This window comes from Dendropsophus ebraccatus, chromosome 12, assembly GCF_027789765.1.
Source record: "Dendropsophus ebraccatus isolate aDenEbr1 chromosome 12, aDenEbr1.pat, whole genome shotgun sequence".
Classification (NCBI taxonomy): Eukaryota; Metazoa; Chordata; class Amphibia; order Anura; family Hylidae; genus Dendropsophus; species Dendropsophus ebraccatus.
Window position 1 is genome coordinate 797987 of NC_091465.1, and position 19991 is coordinate 817977.

The 19991-nt window shown below is 53.7% G+C and overlaps 1 protein-coding gene across 2 annotated transcripts in view; it reads right to left on the reverse strand.

Moving 5' to 3' along the window:
* The window catches only part of VPS13D (vacuolar protein sorting 13 homolog D), a 372238-nt gene that overhangs the window by 16625 nt on the left and 335622 nt on the right, over positions 1 to 19991 (reverse strand). The gene's annotated exons all lie outside the window — the stretch shown is intronic.

Consider the following 19991-nt stretch of genomic DNA (forward strand, 5'->3'; position numbering starts at 1 on the left):
ATCATCTCAGCCAAGCGGGAAAAGAAAACCCACCCAACACATAGTGAACGAAGAGTAGAAGAAGGAGCGCCAGAGACCCCTCTAGAGGAAAGGGAGCGCTCTCCCTCGCTGCTTCTACTGATGGAAGAGAGAACCATAAAATACATTCGCCATATGGAGCAGACTTCATTGGGCTCCAGGTTTTAGTATTACGTATTATGTATAGAGAGGAAGTGGGGGAGAGGGGGAATGGGGCGCGAGAACAAAGATACGTCTGTATCCAGCAGCTCCGCTGCTCAACATTCCGCTGGCTAATAGAATTGGTCACTAAGGACCCTCAAGTGTACAAGGGGTTACACTAATATCTCCAAGTGATGGAAAGAACAGAGGCGATTGTCGCCGGCCAAGCTGGTTGGTTTGTCTGGAAGAGCGGCCACATTCGGCACTGCGGGATAAACTACCGTCTCTTCCACCGTCTCAAGTTTCTTTCTGTAAATAAGAAACACAGATAAATCTAAAAAATAGAAAAAAACTGAAAACGTGAAAAGCCAAACGGAGCGTCGGCCGGAGCATCTGGGTTACATTAAACCGCCACTCAGTAGACTTTCTGATACTTTTATAGTGAGCGCACTCAGGCAATACAAGCGGGAAGTGCACTCATGTCTGCTGGTCGCTGCCTGGGGAGCTCGCGGGTTGAGGGACACAGCCATACTGGGGGAGCCCATCCGCCGGGGTGAGCAAAGATTATGGGTGAGTGGTGGTGGGGGGGCGCAAATTATGGGTGAGTGATGGGGTGAGCCAAGATTATGGGTGAGTAGTGGGGTGAGCACAGATAATGGGTGAACACAGATTATGGGTGAGTGAAGGGGTGAGCACAGATTATGGGTGAGTGCTGGGGTAAACACAGATTATGGGTGAGTGGTAGGGTGAACGCAGATTATGGGTGAGTGCCGGGGTGAGCGCAGATTATGGGTGAGTGCCGGGGTGAGCGCAGATTATGGGTGAACACAGATTATGGGTGAGTGAAGGGGTGAGCACAGATTATGGGTGAGTGCTGGGGTGAGTACAGATTATGGGTGAGTGAAGGGGTGAGCACAGATTATGGGTGAGTGCTGGGGTAAACACAGATTATGGGTGAGTGGTAGGGTGAACGCAGATTATGGGTGAGTGCTGGGGTGAGTACAGATTATGGGTGAGTGCTGGGGTGAGTACAGATTATGGGTGAGTGAAGGGGTGAGCACAGATTATGGGTGAGTGGTGGGGTGAGCACAGATTATGGGTGAGTGGTGGGGTGAGCACAGATTATGGGTGAGTGCTGGGGTGGGGGCAGATTATGGGTGAGTGGTAGGGTGAGCACAGATTATGGGTGAGTGGTGGGGTGAGCACAGATTATGGGTGAGTGCTGGGGTGGGGGCAGATTATGGGTGAGTGCTGGGGTGGGGGCAGATTATGGGTGAGTGGTGGGGTGAGCACAGATTATGGGTGAGTGCTGGGGTGGGGGCAGATTATGGGTGAGTGGTGGGGTGAGCACAGATTATGGGTGAGTGGTGGGGTGAGCACAGATTATGGGTGAGTGCTGGGGTAAACGCAGATTATGGGTGAGTGGTAGGGTGAACGCAGATTATGGGTGAGTGCTGGGGTGAGTACAGATTATGGGTGAGTGCTGGGGTGAGTACAGATTATGGGTGAGTGAAGGGGTGAGCACAGATTATGGGTGAGTGAAGGGGTGAGCACAGATTATGGGTGAGTGGTAGGGTGAGCACAGATTATGGGTGAGTGCTGGGGTAAACACAGATTATGGGTGAGTGGTAGGGTGAACGCAGATTATGGGTGAGTGCTGGGGTGAGTACAGATTATGGGTGAGTGAAGGGGTGAGCACAGATTATGGGAGGGTGGTGGGGTGAGCACAGATTATGGGTGAGTGGTGGGGTGGGGGCAGATTATGGGTGAGTGCTGGGGTGGGGGCAGATTATGGGTGAGTGGTGGGGTGGGGGCAGATTATGGGTGAGTGCTGGGGTGGGGGCAGATTATGGGTGAGTGCTGGGGTGGGGGCAGATTATGGGTGAGTGGTGGGGTGAGCACAGATTATGGGTGAGTGCAGATTATAGGTGAGTGCTGGGGTGGGGGCAGATTATGGGTGAGTGAAGGGGTGGGGGCAGATTATGGGTGAGTGCTGGGGTGGGGGCAGATTATGGGCGAGTGCTGGGGTGGGGGCAGATTATGGGTGAGTGCTGGGGTGAGTGCAGATTATGGGTGAGTGCTGGGGTGGGGGCAGATTATGGGTGAGTGCTGGGGTGGGGGCAGATTATGGGTGAGTGCTGGGGACAGCGATCAGCAGGATAATACCCCGGGGGAGTGATCAGCAGGATAATACCCCGGGGACAGCGATCAGCAGGATAATACCCCGGGGGCAGTGATCAGCAGGATAATACCCCGGGGGCAGCGATCAGCAGGATAATACCCCGGGGGCAGCGATCAGCAGGATAATACCCCGGGACAGTGATCAGCAGGATAATACCCCGGGGGCAGCGATCAGCAAGATAATACCCCGGGGCAGTGATCAACGGGATAATACCCTGGGGCAGCGATCAGCAGGATAATACCGCGGGGGCAGCGATCAGCAGGATAATACCCCGGGGCAGTGATCAGCGGGATAATACCCTGGGGCAGCGATCAGCAGGATAATACCCCGGGGGCAGCGATCAGCAAGATAATACCCCGGGGGCAGCAATCAGCAGGATAATACCCCGGGGGCAGCGATCAGCAAGATAATACCCCGGGGGCAGCGATCAGCAGGATAATACCCCGGGGGCAGCGATCAGCAGGATAATACCCCGGGGACAGCGATCAGCAGGATAATACCCCGGGGGCAGTGATCAGCAGGATAATACCCCGGGGGCAGCGATCAGCAGGATAATACCCCGGGGGCAGCGATCAGCAGGATAATACCCCGGGGGCAGCGATCAGCAGGATAATACCCCGGGGGCAGCGATCAGCAGGATAATACCCTGGGGACAGCGATCAGCAGGATAATACCCCGGGGGCAGTGATCAGCAGGATAATACCCCGGGGGCAGCGATCAGCAGGATAATACCCCGGGGGCAGCGATCAGCAGGATAATACCCCGGGGGCAGCGATCAGCAGGATAATACCCTGGGGACAGCGATCAGCAGGATAATACCCCGGGGGCAGTGATCAGCAGGATAATACCCCGGGGGCAGCGATCAGCAGGATAATACCCCGGGGGCAGCGATCAGCAGGATAATACCCCGGGGGCAGCGATCAGCAGGATAATACCCCGGGGGCAGCGATCAGCAGGATAATACCCTGGGGACAGCGATCAGCGGGGGTCTGGGGGGGGGGACACCGACACATCACAGGACTATGGGGTCCTCAGGGGGGAGTGGAGGGTGCGAGTATGGTGGGGGGACCCCCGGGTGTGGAGAATGGAGGGTTTGGGGACCCCCGGGTGTGGAGAGTGGAGTATGAATAGCCAGCGTGTATGTTACATGCAGTTAGAGGGTTAATCCGCGCAGCCTCAGCTCTGCATAAACTTTTGCCCTCTGGCCGTGTACTTATTGGCCGTGGTTCAGGTTTTCAGCTGTATAACACGCCTTAACTATATGGTTCAACTGGCGGTCAGGCTTAGGGGCTGGCAGCCGGCCAGACCGCAATCAGCGTGACACACATCCCCCCCCTCACACCGTCCTCCATCTCCGCTTCATTCACTGAAGAGTAAACACATCGGGACCCAACACCATGAAAGCTGCGGTCAGTGTCCGTGGCCGGCCCCCGGGGGTCTCCTATCATTTGGCCGGCTGAGCTGCGGTCAGTGTCCGTGGCCGGCCCCCGGGGGTCTCCTATCATTTGGCCGGCTGAGCTGCGGTCCGTGGCCGTGGCCGGCCCCCGGGGGTCTCCTATCATTTGGCCGGCTGAGCTGCGGTCCGTGGCCGTGGCCGGCCCCCGGGGGTCTCCTATCATTTGGCCGGCTGAGCTGCGGTCCGTGTCCGTGGCCGGAATTATATTATTGGAATTATACAGCTCAAAGGTCAGAGAGGAGTCTGGCAGCGGCTTATGCCTCCTGACAGTGATGCCTGTGCTGTGACCCGGGGCCCCCAGTGATGCCTGAGCTGTGACCCGGGGCCCCAGTGATGCCTGAGCTGTGACCCGGGGCCCAGGGATGCCTGAGCTGTGACCCGGGGCCCCCAGTGATGCCTGTGCTGTGACCCGGGGCCCCAGTGATGCCTGAGCTGTGACCCGGGCCCCCAGTGATGCCTGTGCTGTGACCCGGGGCCCCAGTGATGCCTGAGCTGTGACCCGGGCCCCCAGTGATGCCTGTGCTGTGACCCGGGGCCCCCAGTGATGCCTGAGCTGTGACCCCGGGCCCCAGGGATGCCTGTGCTGTGACCCGGGGCCCCAGTGATGCCTGAGCTGTGACCCCGGGCCCCAGGGATGCCTGAGCTGTGACCCGGGGCCCCCAGGGATGCCTGAGCTGTGACCCCGGGCCCCAGGGATGCCTGAGCTGTGACCCGGGGCCCCAGTGATGCCTGAGCTGTGACCCGGGGCCCCAGTGATGCCTGAGCTGTGACCCGGGGCCCCAGTGATGCCTGAGCTGTGACCCGGGGCCCCAGTGATGCCTGTGCTGTGACCCGGGGCCCCAGTGATGCCTGAGCTGTGACCCGGGGCCCCCAGTGATGCCTGAGCTGTGACCCCGGGCCCCAGGGATGCCTGAGCTGTGACCCGGGGCCCCCAGGGATGCCTGAGCTGTGACCCCGGGCCCCAGGGATGCCTGAGCTGTGACCCGGGGCCCCCAGGGATGCCTGAGCTGTGACCCCGGGCCCCAGTGATGCCTGAGCTGTGACCCGGGGCCCCATCCACATTAGTCAACCATGTTCAGCTCTATCGTCCTAGAAGCTGAAAAACTCAAATGATGGATTGTTAGATGTCGCCCAACGGACACAAACAACGGCCAACAGACTCGAAAGCCTAAGGGAGCCTTTACACAGACAGATTATCTGACAGATTTGAGAAGCCAGAAAGAGACTACTGAGATCTTTCCTCTTCTCGTATCCATTCCTGGCTTTGGCTTCAATAATCTGTCAGATACTGGGCTCCATTTTTACCGAGTTGGTAATGGACGTGTGATGGCTTCACAGGTGGCAAATCGTTACGTCCGGCTGGAGGAGGACCGACCATGGTGAATGGGGGAATTATAGGAGGCGGAGAACTCCTCATAACATCCGACCAGCAGGTAGGTCATCTGATCACAGAGCCAATCGCTGCAGCACGCCACTGTCTGTAATACGGCCGGCCGTTGCCCTACAAGTGGGGGAGAGGAGAGATGGGCGGCCGTTACCTTACACGTGGGGGAGAGGACAGACGGGCGCCCGTTATCCTACATGTAGGGGAGAGGACAGACGGGCGGCCGTTATGCTACACGTGGGGGAGAGGACAGATGGGCGGCCGTTATGCTACACGTGGGGGAGAGGACAGACGGGCGGCCGTTATCCTACACGTGGGGGAGAGGACAGATGGGCGGCCGTTATGCTACACGTGGGGGAGAGGACAGACGGGCGGCCGTTATCCTACACGTGGGGGAGAGGACAGACGGGCGGCCGTTATCCTACACGTGGGGGAGAGGACAGACGGGCGGCCGTTATCCTACACGTGGGGGAGAGGACAGACGGGCGGCCGTTATGCTACATGTAGGGGAGAGGACAGACGGGCGGCCGTTATCCTACACGTGGGGGAGAGGACAGACGGGCGTCCGTTATCCTACACGTGGGGGAGAGGACAGACGGGCGTCCGTTATGCTACATGTAGGGGAGAGGACAGATGGGCGGCCGTTATCCTACACGTGGGGGAGAGGACAGACGGGCGGCCGTTATCCTACACTTGGGGGAGAGGACAGACGGGCGGCCGTTATCCTACACGTGGGGAAGAGGACAGATGGGCGGCCGTTATCCTACACGTGGGGGAGAGGACAGACGGGCGGCCGTTATCCTACACCTGGGGAAGAGGACAGATGGGCGGCCGTTATCCTACACGTAGGGGAGAGGACAGACTGGCGGCCGTTATGCTACGAGGTCAGCAGGCAGGGACGCAGGAGAGGAGGGGGCGCTCTTCCTGCGGACATTCTCTGCACGCGGTTTCATTAGTCAGAGGAGAGCGCAACACATTCCCGGCCGCATTGCAACGGCCACAAGAACAACAAACAGCGGGGAATCTATTTACTTAGAAAGCACAAACCAGTGTAACCGCCACCGCCTGATCAGTATAGTGTGTGACCGCCACCGCCTGATCAGTATAGTGTGTGACCGCCACCGCCTGATCAGTATAGTGTGTGACCGCCACCGCCTGATCAGTATAGTGTGTGACCGCCACCGCCTGATCAGTATAGTGTGTGACCGCCACCGCCTGATCAGTATAGTGTGTGACCGCCTGATCAGTATAGTGTGTGACCGCCTGATCAGTATAGTGTGTGACCGCCTGAACAGTATAGTGTGTGACCGCCTGATCAGTATAGTGTGTGACCGCCACCGCCTGATCAGTATAGTGTGTGACCGCCTGAACAGTATAGTGTGTGACCGCCTGATCAGTATAGTGTGTGACCGCCACCGCCTGATCAGTATAGTGTGTGACCGCCTGAACAGTATAGTGTGTGACCGCCTGATCAGTAATGTGTGACCGCCACCGCCTGATCAGTATAATGTGTGACCGCCACCGCCTGATCAGTATAATGTGTGACCGCCACCGCCTGATCAGTATAGTGTGTGACCGCCTGATCAGTATAGTGTGTGACCGCCTGATCAGTATAGTGTGTGACCGCCTGATCAGTATAGTGTGTGACCGCCTGATCAGTATAGTGTGTGACCGCCTGATCAGTATAGTGTGTGACCGCCTGATCAGTATAGTGTGTGACCGCCTGATCAGTATAGTGTGTGACCGCCTGATCAGTATAGTGGGTGACCGCCTGATCAGTATAGTGTGTGACCGCCTGATCAGTAATGTGTGACCGCCACCGCCTGATCAGTATAATGTGTGACCGCCACCGCCTGATCAGTATAGTGTGTGACCGCCTGAACAGTAGTGTGTGACCGCCTGAACAGTATAGTGTGTGACCGCCTGATCAGTATAATGTGTGACCGCCACCGCCTGATCAGTAGTGTGTGACCGCCTGATCAGTATAGTGTGTGACCGCCTGAACAGTATAGTGTGTGACCGCCTGATCAGTATAGTGTGTGACCGCCTGATCAGTAGTGTGTGACCACCTGATCAGTATAGTGTGTGACCGCCTGATCAGTATAGTGTGTGACCGCCTGAACAGTAGTGTGTGACCGCCTGATCAGTATAGTGTGTGACCGCCTGATCAGTATAGTGTGTGACCGCCTGATCAGTATAGTGTGTGACCGCCTGATCAGTAGTGTGTGACCGCCTGAACAGTATAGTGTGTGACCGCCTGATCAGTATAATGTGTGACCGCCACCGCCTGATCAGTAGTGTGTGACCGCCTGATCAGTATAGTGTGTGACCGCCTGAACAGTATAGTGTGTGACCGCCTGATCAGTATAGTGTGTGACCGCCTGATCAGTAGTGTGTGACCGCCACCGCCTGATCAGTATAGTGTGTGACCGCCTGATCAGTATAGTGTGTGACCGCCTGATCAGTATAGTGTGTGACCGCCTGATCAGTATAGTGTGTGACCGCCTGATCAGTATAGTGTGTGACCGCCTGATCAGTATAGTGTGTGACCGCCTGATCAGTATAGTGTGACCGCCTGATCAGTATAGTGTGTGACCGCCTGATCAGTATAGTGTGTGACCGCCTGATCAGTATAGTGTGTGACCGCCTGATCAGTATAGTGTGTGACCGCCTGATCAGTATAGTGTGTGACCGACACCGCCTGATCAGTAGTGTGTGACCGCCTGATCAGTATAGTGTGTGACCGCCTGATCAGTATAGTGTGTGACCGCCTGATCAGTATAGTGTGTGACCGCCACCGCCTGATCAGTATAGTGTGTGACCACCTGATCAGTATAGTGTGTGACCGCCTGATCAGTATAGTGTGTGACCACCTGATCAGTATAGTGTGTGACCGCCTGATCAGTATAGTGTGTGACCGCCACCGCCTGATCAGTATATTGTGTGACCGCCTGATCAGTATAGTGTGTGACCGCCTGATCAGTATAGTGTGTGACCGCCTGATCAGTAATGTGTGACCGCCACCGCCTGATCAGTATAGTGTGTGACCGCCTCATCAGTATAGTGACCGCCACCGCCTGATCAGTATAGTGACCGCCTGATCAGTATAGTGTGTGACCGCCTGATCAGTATAGTGTGTGACCGCCACCGCCTGATCAGTATAGTGTGTGACCGCCTGATCAGTATATTGTGTGACCGCCACCGCCTGATCAGTATAGTGTGTGACCGCCTGGTCAGTCTAGTGTGTGACCGCCACCGCCTGATCAGTATATTGTGTGACCGCCTGATCAGTATAGTGACCGCCTGATCAGTATAGTGTGTGACCGCCTGATCAGTATAGTGTGTGACCGCCTGAACAGTATAGTGTGTGACCGCCACCGCCTGATCAGTATAGTGTGTGACCGCCTGATCAGTATAGTGTGTGACCGCCTGATCAGTATAGTGTGTGACCGCCTGAACAGTATAGTGTGTGACCGCCTGAACAGTATAGTGTGTGACCGCCACCGCCTGATCAGTATAGTGTGTGACCGCCACCGCCTGATCAGTATAGTGACCGCCTGATCAGTATAGTGTGTGACCGCCTGATCAGTATAATGTGTGACCGCCACCGCCTGATCAGTATAGTGTGTGACCGCCTGATCAGTATAGTGTGTGACCGCCTGATCAGTATAGTGTGTGACCGCCTGATCAGTATAGTGACCGCCTGATCAGTAATGTGTGACCGCCACCGCCTGATCAGTATAGTGTGTGACCGCCTGATCAGTATAGTGTGTGACCGCCTGATCAGTAATGTGTGACCGCCACCGCCTGATCAGTATAGTGTGTGACCGCCTGATCAGTATAGTGTGTGACCGCCTGATCAGTAATGTGTGACCGCCACCGCCTGATCAGTATAGTGTGTGACCGCCTGATCAGTATAGTGTGTGACCGCCACCGCCTGATCAGTATAGTGTGTGACCGACACCGCCTGATCAGTAGTGTGTGACCGCCTGATCAGTATAGTGTGTGACCGCCTGATCAGTATGGTGTGTGACCGCCTGATCAGTATAGTGTGTGACCGCCACCGCCTGATCAGTATAGTGTGTGACCGCCACCGCCTGATCAGTATAGTGTGTGACCACCTGATCAGTATAGTGTGTGACCGCCTGAACAGTATAGTGTGTGACCGCCTGATTAGTATAGTGTGTGACCGCCACCGCCTGATCAGTATAGTGTGTGACCGCCTGATCAGTATAGTGTGTGACCGCCTCATCAGTATAGTGACCGCCACCGCCTGATCAGTATAGTGACCGCCTGATCAGTATAGTGTGTGACCGCCTGATCAGTATAGTGTGTGACCGCCACCGCCTGATCAGTATAGTGTGTGACCGCCTGATCAGTATAGTGTGTGACCGCCTGATCAGTATAGTGTGTGACCGCCACCGCCTGATCAGTATAGTGTGTGACCGCCTGATCAGTATAGTGTGTGACCGCCTGATCAGTATAGTGTGTGACCGCCTGCTCAGTATAGTGTGTGACCGCCTGCTCAGTATAGTGTGTGACCGCCTGATCAGTATAGTGTGTGACCGCCTGATCAGTATAGTGTGTGACCGCCTGATCAGTATAGTGTGTGACCGCCTGATCAGTATAGTGTGTGACCGCCTGATCAGTATAGTGTGTGACCGCCACCGCCTGATCAGTATATTGTGTGACCGCCTGATCAGTATAGTCTGTGACCGCCTGATCAGTATAGTGTGTGACCGCCACCGCCTGATCAGTATAGTGTGTGACCGCCCGATCAGTATAGTGTGTGACCGCCTGATCAGTATAGTGTGTGACCGCCTGATCAGTATAGTGTGTGACCGCCTGATCAGTATAGTGTGTGACCGCCTGATCAGTATAGTGGGTGACCGCCTGATCAGTATAGTGGGTGACCGCCTGATCAGTATAGTGTGTGACCGCCTGATCAGTATAGTGTGTGACCGCCTGAACAGTATAGTGTGTGACCGCCTGATCAGTATAGTGTGTGACCGCCTGATCAGTATAGTGTGTGACCGCCTGATCAGTATAGTGTGTGACCGCCTGATCAGTATAGTGTGTGACCGCCTGATCAGTATAGTGGGTGACCGCCTGATCAGTATAGTGGGTGACCGCCTGATCAGTATAGTGTGTGACCGCCTGATCAGTATAGTGTGTGACCGCCTGAACAGTATAGTGTGTGACCGCCTGATCAGTATAGTGTGTGACCGCCTGATCAGTATAGTGTGTGACCGCCTGATCAGTATAGTGTGTGACCGCCTGATCAGTATAGTGTGTGACCGCCTGATCAGTATAGTGTGTGACCGCCTCATCAGTATAGTGACCGCCACCGCCTGATCAGTATAGTGACCGCCTGATCAGTATAGTGTGTGACCGCCTGATCAGTATAGTGTGTGACCGCCTCATCAGTATAGTGTGTGACCGCCTGCTCAGTATAGTGTGTGACCGCCACCGCCTGATCAGTATAGTGTGTGACCGCCACCGCCTGATCAGTATAGTGTGTGACCGCCACCGCCTGATCAGTATAGTGTGTGACCGCCTGAACAGTATAGTGTGTGACCGCCACCGCCTGATCAGTATAGTGTGTGACCGCCACCGCCTGATCAGTATATTGTGTGACCGCCTGATCAGTATAGTGTGTGACCGCCACCGCCTGATCAGTATAGCGTGTGACCGCCACCGCCTGATCAGTATAGTGTGTGACCGCCACCGCCTGATCAGTATAGTGTGTGACCGCCTGAACAGTATAGTGTGTGACCGCCACCGCCTGATCAGTATAGTGTGTGACCGCCACCGCCTGATCAGTATAGTGTGTGACCGCCTGATCAGTATAGTGTGTGACCGCCTGATCAGTATAGTGTGTGACCGCCTGATCAGTATAGTGTGTGACCGCCTGATCAGTATAGTGTGTGACCGCCTGATCAGTATAGTGTGTGACCGCCTGATCAGTATAGTGTGTGACCGCCTGATCAGTATAGTGTGTGACCGCCTGATCAGTATAGTGTGTGACCGCCTGATCAGTATAGTGTGTGACCGCCACCGCCTGATCAGTATAGTGTGTGACCGCCTGAACAGTATAGTGTGTGACCGCCTGATCAGTATAGTGTGTGACCGCCTGATCAGTATAGTGTGTGACCACCTGATCAGTATAGTGTGTGACCGCCTGATCAGTATAGTGTGTGACCGCCTGATCAGTATAGTGTGTGACCGCCTGATCAGTATAGTGTGTGACCGCCACCGCCTGATCAGTATATTGTGTGACCGCCACCAGTCTCATTGAAGCGCGGTCAGGATTGCAGATGTATTTCGGCGCTCTCTCTCTCTCTCTCTCTCTGGGGGTGGCGGTCTCTTTGAAGCGCGGTCAGGATTGCAGATGTCTGGCAGGTATTTCGGCGCTCTCTCTCTCTCTCTGGGGGTGGCGGTCTCATTGAAGCGCGTCAGGATTGCAGATGTCTGGCAGGTATTTCGGCACTCTCTCTCTCTCTCTCTCTGGGGGTGGCGGTCTCATTGAAGCGCGGTCAGGATTGCAGATGTATTTCGGCACTCTCTCTCTCTCTCTGGGGGTGGCGGTCTCATTGAAGCGCGTCAGGATTGCAGATGTCTGGCAGGTATTTCAGCACTCTCTCTCTCTCTCTCTCTGGGGGTGGCGGTCTCATTGAAGCGCGGTCAGGATTGCAGATGTATTTCGGCACTCTCTCTCTCTCTCTCTCTGGGGGTGGCGGTCTCATTGAAGCGCGGTCAGGATTGCAGATGTATTTCGGCACTCTCTCTCTCTGGGGGTGGCGGTCTCATTGAAGCGCGGTCAGGATTGCACATGTATTTTGGCACTCTCTCTCTCTCTCTGGGGGTGGCGGTCTCATTGAAGCGCGTCAGGATTGCAGATGTCTGGCAGGTATTTCGGCACTCTCTCTCTCTCTCTGGGGGTGGCGGTCTCATTGAAGCGCGGTCAGGATTGCAGATGTATTTCGGCACTCTCTCTCTCTGGGGGTGGCGGTCTCATTGAAGCGCGGTCAGGATTGCAGATGTATTTCGGCACTCTCTCTCTCTGGGGGTGGCGGTCTCATTGAAGCGCGGTCAGGATTGCAGATGTATTTCGGCGCTCTCTCTCTCTCTCTGGGGGTGGCGGTCTCATTGAAGCGCGGTCAGGATTGCAGATGTATTTTGGCACTCTCTCTCTCTCTCTGGGGGTGGCGGTCTCATTGAAGCGCGGTCAGGATTGCAGATGTATTTCGGCGCTCTCTCTCTCTCTCTCTAGGGGTGGCGGTCTCATTGAAGCGCGGTCAGGATTGCAGATGTACTTCAGCGCTCTCTCTCGGAGATTCCGCGCTCTCGTGGGGTGACAGGCTGAACTCTGGCTGAACCTGAGCAGCGATCACTTACAGTACACACAAACAATGGCGCTCTGATCACCTGGCTGAGCCGCGGGGTCACTCACAGGTCGCGTCCCCGAACACCTTCCACAGCGAGAGACAGGAGAGGAGGAGGAGGAGGAGGAGGAGGGAGAGACCTGTGCGACACAGCGGCGGCCATCACTAACCAGGAGGTGCGTGCGCTGTTAGGACGCGGTCACATGACTGCAGGTCTAATCCTCCTGTGTAGCAGCCATCTCTCTTCCCTTCTTTTATACTCAGCGCCACCCCTGTCCTCAGGCTGAGTGGAGTATTACACTTCAATGGAACAGAGCTGCAATACTGCCCCCAAACTGAGGACAAGAGGGGCGCTGTTTACAGTTCTTATCCTGAGAACATCTTTACCAAACGGCACGGAAAGTTTCAGCAGCCAATCGGACAATTCTTTATGTAATATGGCAAAAAAACAATAAAATCCTGACAATAGCTGACGCGTCTATTCAGACCTTAGTCGTAGCCGAGGATTATTGATCAGGATTATTGATCAGGAAAAATATTCAGGATTACACAGTAAAGAATTGGGCGACTATGACCGTCTATGGGAGGCTGGCGGCCTTCTGGCGTGATTGCTCTGTGTGCACAGGGCCTAACAAGTTACAGATCCCTCTCCTGACTATGTAAAGAAATGTGGGCAAGATATGAGACCGGGACAGCAGCAGGACACTGGCCCTAACCGTGCCGGAGGGACAGGGGGCCCAATAGGTCTTGGAATAGGAGCTCCATCCTACCGACAGCATAGAGACTGCTGGACACCAAACCCAACTTAGGGCCCTACTACACAGTCATCCCAGTGCCGGGTACCAGTCATCCCAGTGCCGGGTACCACTAGTCCCAGTGCCGGGTACCAGTGATCCCAGTGCCGGGTACCAGTGATCCCAAGTGCCGGGTACCAGTGATCCCAGTGCCAGGTACCAGTGATCCCAGTGCCGGGTACCAGTGATCCCAGTGCCAGGTACCAGTGACCCCAAGTGCCGAGTACCAGTGACCCCAAGTGCCGGGTACCACTAGTCCCAGTGCCGGGTACCAGTGACCCCAAGTGCCGGGTACCAGTGATCCCAGTGCCAGGTACCAGTGACCCCAAGTGCCGGGTACCAGTGACCCCAAGTGCCGAGTACCAGTGACCCCAAGTGCCGAGTACCAGTGATCCCAAGTGCCGGGTACCAGTGATCCCAAGTGCCGAGTACCAGTGATCCCAAGTGCCGAGTACCAGTGATCCCAAGTGCCGAGTACCAGTGATCCCAAGTGCCGGGTACCAGTGATCCCAAGTGCCGGGTACCAGTGATCCCAGTGCCAGGTACCAGTGACCCCAAGTGCCGAGTACCAGTGACCCCAAGTGCCGGGTACCAGTGATCCCAAGTGAAGAGCACGGTGCCAGCAGGCACCTCGCTCTTCTCTCCCCTGAGCAGGCACCTCGCTCTTCTCTCCCCCCCAGCAGGCACCTCGCTCTTCTCTCCCCCCCAGCAGGCACCTCGCTCTTCTCTCCCCAGCAGACACCTCGCTCTTCTCTCCCCTGAGCAGGCTCCTCGCTCTTCTCTCCCCAGCAGGCTCCTCGCTCTTCTCTCCCCAGCAGGCTCCTCGCTCTTCTCTCCCCAGCAGGCACCTCGCTCTTCTCTCCCCAGCAGGCACCTCGCTCTTCTCTCCCCCCCAGCAGGCACCTCGCTCTTCTCTCCCCCCCAGCAGGCACCTCGCTCTTCTCTCCCCAGCAGGCACCTCGCTCTTCTCTCCCCAGCAGGCTCCTCACTCTTCTCTCCCCAGCAGGCACCTCGCTCTTCTCTCCCCAGCAGGCACCTCGCTCTTCTCTCCCCCCCAGCAGGCACCTCGCTCTTCTCTCCCCTGAGCAGGCTCCTCGCTCTTCTCTCCCCAGCAGGCACCTCGCTCTTCTCTCCCCCCCAGCAGGCACCTCGCTCTTCTCTCCCCCCCAGCAGGCACCTCGCTCTTGTCTCCCCCCCAGCAGGCACCGCGCTCTTCTCTCCCCAGCAGGCACCTCGCTCTTCTCTCCCCGGCAGTCAGGTCATCAGCCTGGTGAGCTGTGGGCACGTGCAGTGTGAACTCCCTCTGACTTCTCGCTCACAGAGCGTTGTACAGTCCTCTCACTCTCTGACGCTTCATGTGACGGCTGGTTTTGTTTATTTCGGATTTTACGGCTGCGCGGTTTGCGTTTCCACAGTAAAGTCTGTACTCTGTGTGACTCTGCTGAGGAATCCGGGCCGCAGGCTCATCTGGGCCATGTTTGGGATGAGATTTCTGTGTGACATTTTGTAGGCCCTGTGGGCACGTTATAAATCAAGCTGTTCTAAAACAAGAAAGGCCTGGCAGCAACGGCCCTCTGTGAGGCAGAAGGAGAGCTGACCGCGGCCTGACACACGGCGAGGCAGAAGGAGAGCTGACTGTGGCCTGACACACAGCGAGGCAGAAGGAGAGCTGACCGTGGCCTGACACACAGCGAGGCAGAAGGAGAGCTGACCGTGGCCTGACACACGGCGAGGCAGAAGGAGAGCTGACTGTGGCCTGACACACAGCGAGGCAGAAGGAGAGCTGACCGTGGCCTGACACACAGCGAGGCAGAAGGAGAGCTGACCGCGGCCTGACACACGACGAGGCAGAAGGAGAGCTGACCGCGGCCTGACACACGACGAGGCAGGAGAGCTGACTGTGGCCTGACACACGGCGAGGCAGAAGGAGAGCTGACCGTGGCCTGACACACAGCGAGGCAGAAGGAGAGCTGACCGCGGCCTGACACACGGCGAGGCAGAAGGAGAGCTGACCGTGGCCTGACACACGGCGAGGCAGAAGGAGAGCTGACCGCGGCCTGACACACGACGAGGCAGAAGGAGAGCTGACCGCGGCCTGACACACGACGAGGCAGGAGAGCTGACTGTGGCCTGACACACAGCGAGGCAGAAGGAGAGCTGACCGTGGCCTGACACACAGCGAGGCAGAAGGAGAGCTGACCGCGGCCTGACACACGGCGAGGCAGAAGGAGAGCTGACCGTGGCCTGACACACGGCGAGGCAGAAGGAAAGCTGACCGCGGCCTGACACACGACGAGGCAGGAGAGCTGACTGTGGCCTGACACACAGCGAGGCAGAAGGAGAGCTGACCGCGGCCTGACACACGGCGAGGCAGAAGGAGAGCTGACCGCGGCCTGACACACGGCGAGGCAGAAGGAAAGCTGACCGCGGCCTGACACACGACGAGGCAGAAGGAGAGCTGACCGCGGCCTGACACACGACGAGGCAGGAGAGCTGACTGTGGCCTGACACACAGCGAGGCAGAAGGAGAGCTGACCGCGGCCTGACACACAGCGAGGCAGAAGGAGAGCTGACCGCGGCCTGACACACAGCGAGGCAGAAGGAGAGCTGACCGCGGCCTGACACACAGCGAGGCAGAAGGAGAGCTGACCGCGGCCTGACACACGGCGAGCGCAGCCAGAAGAGTCATTTGGAGCAGCGCTAGAATCAGATTCCAAACCACACGTAGCTGAGGAATGACGACACGTCCGGGGGACACGGCCAAAGCTGCCAAATGGAGTGAAAAGACTTTGTTGTCCTCTGTCTCCCCCCTCCCCACTTACAGCTCCTTCCTGCTGCATGGCTGTGTGCGCGGGTGATCATATAGCGGCTGCAGAGGCCGACCACTGGTCTAGAGATGGTGCTGTGGTCTGTCACCCTGCATACAGCTGCTCCCATCCATATCGTTATAAGAGAAATAAAAGCTGTGGCCCGAGACCGGCCAATAAAAGTTATTATGTCTGTGTTATTATTATGGGTTATTATGTCTGTGTTATTATTATGGGTTATTATTATGGGTTATTATTATGGGTTATTATTATGGGTTATTATGTCTGTGTTATTATTATGGGTTATTATTATGGGTTATTATGTCTGTGTTATTATTATGGGTTATTATTATGGGTTATTATTATGGGTTATTATTATGGGTTATTATTATGGGTTATTATTATAGGTTATTATTATGGGTTATTATTATGGGTTATTATTATGGGTTATTATTATGGGTTATTATGTCTGTGTTATTATTATGGGTTATTATTATGGGTTATTATGTCTGTGTTATTATTATGGGTTATTATTATGGGTTATTATTATGGGTTATTATTATGGGTTATTATGTCTGGGTTATTATGTCTGGGTTATTATTATGGGTTATTATTATGGGTTATTATTATGGGTTATTATTATGGGTTATTATTATGGGTTATTATTATAGGTTATTATTATGGGTTATTATTATGGGTTATTATTATGGGTTATTATTATAGGTTATTATTATGGGTTATTATTATGGGTTATTATTATGGGTTATTATTATGGGTTATTATTATGGGTTATTATTATGGGTTATTATTATGGGTCATATCACGGGACTAGGGGATGGCAGGAATAAGGGTTATCCTGGCAGTCTCACCCTGCATCCATATACCTGGGGTCTTATGGCGGCTAGGTGTACGGGGAAAGCTAGGACCCCCATAGACATAAGGAGGAAGGGGGCTGCACCATCTGCTCCACCTGTAGTATACAGCAGCACAGTGCACAATAAATACTGCTCCACCTGTAGTATACAGCAGCACAGTGATCAATAAATACTGCTCCACCTGTAGTATACACCACAGTGCACAATAAATACTGCTCCATCTGTAGTATACAGCAGCACAGTGCACAATAAATACTGCTCCACCTGTAGTATACAGCAGCACAGTGCACAATAAATACTGCTCCACCTGTAGTATACAGCAGCACAGTGCACAATAAATACTGCTCCATCTGTAGTATACAGCAGCACAGTGCACAATAAATACTGCTCCACCTGTAGTATACAGCAGCACAGTGCACACTAAATACTGCTCCATCTGTAGTATACAGCAGCACAGTGCACACTAAATACTGCTCCATCTGTAGTATAAAACACCACAGTGCACAATAAATACTGCTCCACCTGTAGTATACAGCAGCACAGTGATCAATAAATACTGCTCCACCTGTAGTATACACCACAGTGCACAATAAATACTGCTCCACCTGTAGTATACAGCAGCACAGTGCACAATAAATACTGCTCCACCTGTAGTATACAGCAGCACAGTGCACAATAAATACTGCTCCACCTGTAGTATACACCACAGTGCACAATAAATACTGCTCCACCTGTAGTATACAGCAGCACAGTGCACAATAAATACTGCTCCACCTGTAGTATACAGCAGCACAGTGCACAATAAATACTGCTCCACCTGTAGTATACAGCAGCACAGTGATCAATAAATACTGCTCCACCTGTAGTATACAGCAGCACAGTGATCAATAAATACTGCTCCACCTGTAGTATACACCACAGTGCACAATAAATACTGCTCCACCTGTAGTATACAGCACAGTGCACAATAAATACTGCTCCACCTGTAGTATACAGCAGCACAGTGCACAATAAATACTGCTCCACCTGTAGTATAAAACACCACAGTGCACAATAAATACTGCTCCACCTGTAGTATACAGCAGCACAGTGATCAATAAATACTGCTCCACCTGTAGTATACAGCAGCACAGTGCACAATAAATACTGCTCCATCTGTAGTATACAGCAGCACAGTGCACAATAAATACTGCTCCACCTGTAGTATACAGCAGCACAGTGCACAATAAATACTGCTCCACCTGTAGTATACAGCAGCACAGTGCACAATAAATACTGCTCCACCTGTAGTATCCAGCAGCACAGTGCACACTAAATACTGCTCCACCTGTAGTATACAGCAGCACAGTGCACAATACTACTCCACCTGTAGTATACACCACAGTGCACAATAAATACTGCTCCACCTGTAGTATACAGCAGCACAGTGCACAATAAATACTGCTCCACCTGTAGTATACAGCAGCACAGTGCACACTAAATACTGCTCCATCTGTAGTATACAGCAGCACAGTGCACAATAAATACTGCTCCACCTGTAGTATACAGCAGCACAGTGCACAATAAATACTGCTCCACCTGTAGTATACAGCACAGTGCACAATAAATACTGCTCCACCTGTAGTATACAGCAGCACAGTGCACAATAAATACTGCTCCATCTGTAGTATACAGCAGCACAGTGCACAATAAATACTGCTCCACCTGTAGTATACAGCAGCACAGTGAACAATAAATACTGCTCCACCTGTAGGATACAGCAGCACAGTGCACACTAAATACTGCTCCATCTGTAGTATACAGCAGCACAGAGCACAATAAATACTGCTCCACCTGTAGTATACAGCAGCACAGTGCACAATAAATACTGCTCCATCTGTAGTATACACCACCACAGTGCACAATAAATACTGCTCCATCTGTAGTATACAGCAGCATAGTGCACAATAAATACTGCTCCACCTGTAGTATACAGCAGCACAGTGCACAATAAATACTGCTCCACCTGTAGTATACAGCAGCACAGTGCACAATAAATACTGCTCCACCTGTAGTATACAGCAGCACAGTGCACAATAAATACTGCTCCACCTGTAGTATACAGCAGCACAGTGAACAATAAATACTGCTCCATCTGTAGGATACAGCAGCACAGTGCACACTAAATACTGCTCCATCTGTAGTATACAGCAGCACAGAGCACAATAAATACTGCTCCACCTGTAGTATACACCACAGTGCACAATAAATACTGCTCCACCTGTAGTATACAGCAGCACAGTGCACAATAAATACTGCTCCACCTGTAGTATACAGCAGCACAGTGCACAATAAATACTGCTCCACCTGTAGTATACAGCAGCACAGTGCACAATAAATACTGCTCCACCTGTAGTATACAGCAGCACAGTGCACAATAAATACTGCTCCACCTGTAGAATACAGCATCGCAGTGCACAATAAATACTGCTCCATCTGTAGTATACAGCAGCACAGTGCACAATAAATACTGCTCCATCTGTAGTATACAGCAGCACAGTGCACAATAAATACTGCTCCACCTGTAGTATACAGCAGCACAGTGCACAATAAATACTGCTCCAACTGTAGTATACAGCAGCACCGTGCACAATAAATACTGCTCCATCTGTAGTATACAGCAGCACAGAGCACAATAACTACTGCTCCACCTGTAGTATACAGCAGCACAGTGCACAATAAATACTGCTCCATCTGTAGTATACAGCAGCAATGTGCACAATAAATACTGCTCCACCTGTAGTATACAGCAGCACAGTGCACAATAAATACTGCTCCACCTGTAGTATACAGCAGCACAGTGCACACTAAATACTGCTCCACCTGTAGTATACAGCACCACAGTGCACAATAAATACTGCTCCACCTGTAGTATACAGCAGCACAGTGCACAATAAATACTGCTCCACC